The sequence below is a fragment of the Miscanthus floridulus genome, chromosome 7 (assembly GCF_019320115.1).
Source record: "Miscanthus floridulus cultivar M001 chromosome 7, ASM1932011v1, whole genome shotgun sequence".
NCBI lineage: Eukaryota > Viridiplantae > Streptophyta > Magnoliopsida > Poales > Poaceae > Miscanthus > Miscanthus floridulus.
The window spans coordinates 65,857,299-65,864,012 of record NC_089586.1 but is presented as its reverse complement, the minus strand read 5'-3'; the positions used below and the strand labels follow the sequence as shown (position 1 = coordinate 65,864,012).

The 6,714-nt window shown below is 44.6% G+C and overlaps 1 pseudogene; it reads right to left on the bottom strand.

The window, feature by feature from the left end:
- Nucleotides 1–541: 541 nt before the first annotated feature.
- On the bottom strand, nt 542–6,163 carry LOC136467044 (MACPF domain-containing protein At1g14780-like; annotated as a pseudogene).
- Between the last annotated feature and the right edge of the window lie 551 nt (nt 6,164–6,714).

The following is a 6,714-nucleotide window of genomic DNA, read 5'->3' as shown; positions in this document are numbered from 1 at the left end:
CACATAGTTGAAGTAGCTTATTCTGATTTCTGGAAGTTTATAAGTCAATTTATAGGGTTGCATATCTATGTTTTGATTTTCTTATGCCACTACCGGTTTCAATTGGATTTGCTTGTTATGTGTTCAGATTTTCAGCTCCTTACTGGTTATTACTAGTTTCCTCAAGAAGTTAAAAGATAAGTAGCTAGCTAGGGTTTCTGGTTATGATAAAACAAAAACTTTTTCGTTGGCATGTAGCCTTTTGTCATTGTTGCTAGGTTTGCATGTAGGCTGCACAAATCTTTATAGCAATAGAATAGACATACTGAATAATCCTAGATCCGATGGCAGCAAAACAGATCTAGAGAAGACTTATGTCACAGTGGTGACTGCTGAGGAAGAAGCATCACTGCATCAGTAGGTGGTGGGATCAAGGAGATTTACTCCTAGTCTTAGATTTGTTTCTGATAGGGAAGATGTAAACCGTCGGATTTGAATCCAACCAACTAAAAAAATCCCAGCATTGGCAAGCCAAATAACACACGAGCGTCAATTAGACGGATTTGGGACAAACCTCTGTACTTCGTTAATATATATAGTTTTTTGATACAAAATTGATGTCATTAAGATACTTAGTTGTGGTTGTAATTTTGCATCATATAAATATAAATAAAAATATTAACAGAGTAATTCTTAACCGAAGTCTTTCCTACTGATAAAATTTATACCTTGTTAAAAAAGGAGTAATTTACAACTACGGGCTCTAATTATACTGCACGGGAATTCACGGAGCATCCTCAACAGACCGGTGATTGGTTTATTGTGACTGCCCTCTATACACTTTCTGTCGACCTCAAAAGAAGAAAAAAAAAAACAAATCCTAATCCTATGCTTCTTCCAAAATCCTGAAATCTACAAAGAAGAGCCAGCTGTTGTTATGTACAGAGACTCAGCTCATGAAACTGTCACCCTGCAACGACTGCCCTTCATAGCCCAGCAGTGCAAACTTCACATGGATCCCGATCTTCCCTCCCTCCTTCACAAGCTTCGCCGCGATCACCAGCCAGTGGCCCGGGACGTCGTGTGGCCCTTTTACCACCTCCGAAATGTCTACGAACTTGAGGAGCTTCCTGGACCGGAGCGGGACCGGCGGTCCATCAGGGTAGACACCTGAGTTCAGCTGCACCGGCTCATGCTTCGCCTGCTGGTGGGTGTCACGCTGCGTGAAAGGGGAGCTCAGTGTTGTGCTGATCGTCGTCAGGAAGCTCCCCTTCTGAGACGCCGCCGGAGCGTTCGTCCACTCGGTCCTCTGGATGGTGCAGTTGGGGATGTGGGTGTAGAGGAGGCGCAGATGGAGGACCTTCTTGGACCAGGTCCCCTTGGTGACGAGCTGGGCGCCGGTGACGATGAAGACTCCGCCGGGGGCTCTCTTGTGCCACTCCGGGTTGTACTTGACGGCGGAGGTGCAGACGCACGAGTAGTTCTTCCACTGGATGGCCTCGATGTACCCTGGGTTGCTGTCTTCGGACTCTTGCCATTCTGACATTGAAGACGCCACGGAGTCTCCAATCATGCTTGGAACACTGGAGAGGTGCTGGACATGGATGGCCAACCGGTTGCACTTCCTGCCCTCCAGGTATAGCCGTAGGCCGACCACCGGTTTCTGAGAACTAGATACCTTGAAACAACAAAGGAGAGCAAAAACATGTAAATAAACAGGTACAAACTGTGTCTCTACTGAAAGAAGTATTCTTCCAGAGTAGAATGGCAATTAAATGAAACTCCTGTAAGTCCAAACTGTCAACAGTTTACCATCTTAGTTCAGTCCTCAGAGACAGAGACTAAACTTACCATTTAGAAAAATAAATAAAAGGTGAATGAAAGAACAAAACAATGCGTTTCAATATAAAATGTAAATTAACATTCTGGTACCTGAGAAGTGCTGACATGGAGTTTGGGGCCGAGAATCTGAACTGCATTGAAGGGTAGGAGCCTTTTCTCTTTTGGGGTCCTAGGACAAGCTCGTTGAACATAGGTGCCCATTGTAGAGGAACTTGAAACTCCAAGAAATATTGCAAGTCTTGAAGATCAGGTTTATCTGGGAAAACAAACATCATAAGATTTTACTCAGTAAATACATTCTAAGCAAGGTATTCTATGGGCAAGTAAAACTGCAGTTGTTCTAAAAAGAGTAATAAATAACAGTTTAAAAAAGACTTGTTCTCAAGACTTACAGCGAAGATATAAATTGATGGCATGGCTGAGGTAACCACTGCCAGGAATACCAGTTAGAAGAGAGGTGATAGGGACAAATTTAAACATAATGGCATCAGGTTTCTTTGCCACTGTTTGCAGCCATTTGGAGTGGTTGGGTAGGTATGCTTCTCCTCCCCTCTTCGAACATGTAATTGTCAGGCCCTGTTTGGAATAGCGGACATATAATTTTTGTCACCATATCAAGAGACAGCTAAACTTGACACTAAGTTATATAAGAAAACTACATACATCCTTGGTTGATGTTTCAGAGTAGCTAGAAAGGTGCAGGTTATTAGAGTGCTGCACTATCCTGACAAAACATCAGGCACCTGTAATAAAAATGGATCAGATTAGCTAAATTTTGGTCCAATATATGAGAACACAATCTGAAGACAGAAATATATTTGTACCTTGCTCTTGCCATCCTTTGTCTTGCGATGTATTGGGGAGTGGTTCTTCCCATCAGAAAATAAGAAATCACCAAGGTCCTCTAGATGCAACTTAAGATCAGCAGTTGAAACGGTTTGAAGAATGACTTTGTTTAACACATATGACATCCTGACCTCCGATTCCCATTTCAACAATTATATGTGTCCCATAAGTCTTGATAAACCTGATATTCACAAGATTAGCAGGTTTTATATCAAAACTACAGTTTGATGTATTTATGTGGTTTGGAAAATTTATTGCAGGTAAGTTCATCTTTTTAGACCAAATAAGGTTAAATGTCTGAGAAAATTAGAAAGTTCTGAAAAGATTCCCTGGTTTATAGTTCTCAGGTCAAGAACTGCAATATTGTAGACGAGTATATAAGACTCATGGTTGGTGTTGACAAACCAAAACAAAGAAACATGCAAACTAGGAATTTAGAAAATAATCCAATCTGAAACTATTTATATGTGAGTCTCCAGAATGTAGCAATTGGTTAGATGTAGATGGCATTTTTCATTCGTTAATTAATGCCTTCTACTTATAGAGAAAAATAAATAGTTTATTAATGACTAGGAAACTAGGACTGAAGTAAAGAACAACATATAACGGATCTAAAAATACAGCATGGCAAAGAAAATGACAGGTCAAATCTCAGAGAGCATGATAAGAACATAAAGAAATCATATCATTTGAATGACAAGAACAAACGAATTATGAGTAACAGGGCTAACCTAGTGTCTTACCATGATAATGCAACAGGATCCCACTTGGATGGAACAGCCTTTTTTACTTCATCTCGAAGAACTAATGGAGAAGCCTTTAGGTGCAAGTTGTACAAAGAAATGAAATATCCGTCGAATGCTAGATGCTTGGTCTCTTTGGCATCAGTCAACCAAGCTCCGCTTAATTCAAAGAGAGCGTTAAATAGCCTGACGGAACTTTCCCTTGGACTGAAGATTTCTGATTAAGCAATTCTGACATCTGATCAAGAAATTTAAAATGTGGTCAGAATAAACATTTACAGATAGAGTTCAACAACTGTGGTCATGGTCATCGGCCACGCCCTGTTCGCTTGGCTTATAAGCCGTACTTTTTCAGCCAACGAACAATATTTTTCTCTCACAACAAATCAGCCAACAGTACTTTAAGCCATGGCTTATCAGCCAAGGAACAGGGCATAGTCAAACACTCAAACTTTCTTTAGTCGCCGATAACCTTTTTAGTAACTTGGATCAATTCTACTGGCATATTACTAGAAAGTAAATTTTCGAGTGAAGAAAATAAAGAAACAGTGGCTTTTAACCATGATATAAATAGGGAATACCCACCTCCAAAAAGTGAAAGGAGCAGATTTTCAATGTTTAACCCAAAATGCTAAACTAGTTTTAGAAGGGAAAACAGAAAAAAGAAACACCGAGCTAGCATAAAAAAGGGTACATTGAATAGTGCCAAAACACAATCATACTCTGGAGTTAGAATTATGAAAAACAGGCAATATCATTGTATCAAATGTTAAAGTGTTAAGCACAGAGAGATGGTAACCTAGTCGTGGTCTGGACTCATAAGCGAATGACACAGGTCTACCACCATGTGAATTGTACTTAAACCAAGCGTCAAGTAAAGCTGCTTTTCACCTTGAAAAGCAGGAAGGTTCTACACATTTAACAGGCCACATGGTCCAATGACATGGTGCAGTCGTGCACCGGAAATACATGAAAATTAGTTTTGTCCAAAACCACCTCCAAAAGTCCCACAATGTTTTGTCATGGACTCGCAGTGTATACCATCTTCCATGACAGGGACTAGCTTTTCCTCTGCCACGGGGTTACACATCATTTGCTATCTTGCTAGACTTCAGTTGCTGAGTGAAAGAAAGGTTAACGATTTCTGCCTGGAGTGGTTTCACATTTGCTGACTTCCGTCCACAAAATTTCACTGGAAAGCCTTGAAGGCTGAAGCCCACCGGAAGCTACTAGTCTGAATGTCACAAGAGTCCTAATCGCACATCAGCATGATGTAACGCACACCCGAACCGAATCGCTGAAGGATTTGCACGGAACTTAATTGCTGCCTGCCAGATCGAGGAGCCATGATTAAGGCAGGCAATATCCCCAGCCGATACAGGTGGCCGCCAAACTCCGGTAGGCCGTAGGCATCATCAAGCACGCAGCAAAAGGGATCAGCAGGATCATTCCAGGACGCCAGACATTCCCCGGCGTTAATGAATGGAAGGCCGTGGCAGCTCGATCCTGATGCTCCGCAGCCCAGGAAAGTTACGTGGTTGGTGGGGCGCGCGTGCAGACTAGCTAATGCTACTACTACGTACAGTACTACCGAATTTGTGCCCCCACGCAAAAGAAAAGAAGACGGTGTCGCTTCCTCAACTGTTGTTGTTGATGATGATTGAACTTTAAGCACAGGACTTGGATTGGTTGACTGACATGTTTTGCGATCGAGAAAGATAATTGCCATACCGCGTCATCAAGCAGAGAATGCTTTTTTTTAATAAGAGAAGAAAAGATGAAAGAGTTGAAAGGCAAAGAGAATTTTTGACGCCCAAATCAAATGGTAATTTTTGAAGCAACCAGCGACAAGAAATGCGGGTCCCGTTCCCAAAATCTGGCAAAGCCGAGCTACGAGGAGCTGAATTCGACACGGCGTCTCCAATCAACCATGAGCTGTTTGATTCGGTCGCGATGTTGCGGACGCAACGAAAACCAACAACAAGACAACAAGGCATGATGAATCCAACCCCATCCGATCCCTCACCTCAAATCCCCCGACCAATCATGGCGTCACAACAGCAACCCGCGGGATTAAAACAGGGCAGCCAGCCAGGTCCGTCCGATCACGCGGCGCGCTGGAAGTGGAAAGTGGAAGCAGGAGGAGGAGGAGACCGCGGCGCGAGGTGGGCGTGGCACGCACCTGGTTGAACTCGAGGACGTCGGAGCGGAAGCGGATGCGGTCGCCCTTGTCGACGCCGACGTCGCGCGGCACCCCGCGGAGCGTGGCCCCGCCGCCGCCCGGGAGCGGCACGTCCCTCGTCTCCTCGCCGAGCTCCACCAGGCGGCGGCCCTCGCTAGGCCTTGGCGAACCGCAGGCGGAAGTCGGACGTGAGGTCGAAGCCGGCGCCGAGCGCCCGCACCACCTCGTCCACCACTTCCATGACTGCTGCACAGGCACACGCCCTCCTCTCCCTGCTCTTCTCCTCCTCCTCCTCCTCCTCTATCCAAGATGAGAAGAGGCAGCTACGGCCTACGGACGATGATGATGAAGCACCCAACCACCGCCCGAGCGCAACATGTCTCTCTCTCTCTCTCCCTCCTCAATTCAACGGAAGAGGGAGAGGAGAAGATGAAGAGGGAAGGTTTGACTATGGAAAGGCCGGACGGGGCGGGGTTTGGTGGGAATGCGGCACGTGGGGCCCGCAAGGGTAGGAGGGAAGCGGGATGGAATGCAAGAGAATTGCCGCTAGGCTATTGCCAGTGCCACAGCCGCCAGGGGTCGCCCGGTCGGACACGAAATAAAAACGAACAAGCGGGGGCGGATGGATCGGATCGGATCGGATCGGCTCCGAGGATTGGCAGTAAACAAACGCGGACGGGTGGTTTGCGCGGGTTTTGCCGCCGCAACCGCGCGGTCCCGGTCCCCTCCCTCGGCTGTCAGCTACGGTCCACCGCGGGGAGGATGGTCATGTTGCTTAGACCATGGGGCTACAACTGCAATGCATACAAGCTGTGCAAGAAAGCCCCGTACCACGTAACACCCAAAATTTCAGTCTTCTCAAATAAGAAAATTTGATTTAATTATATTATTTTGTGAGCATTCAAATATAGAAAATTAATAATTTTTGAGAAATTAAAATCAAATATAAGGTTAATAACCTTTTTATGCATACATGTGATGCCAATTTATTTTTGTGATGATTGGTCTTGATTCAAAGTTCAAATGAATTCAAAATATATTGAAAGTGCTTTTGGAAATCTATTGAAAAAAAAAACCTTCTCACTCCCTCCCTTCTCAATTCGGCCTGCTGGCCCAGCCCAC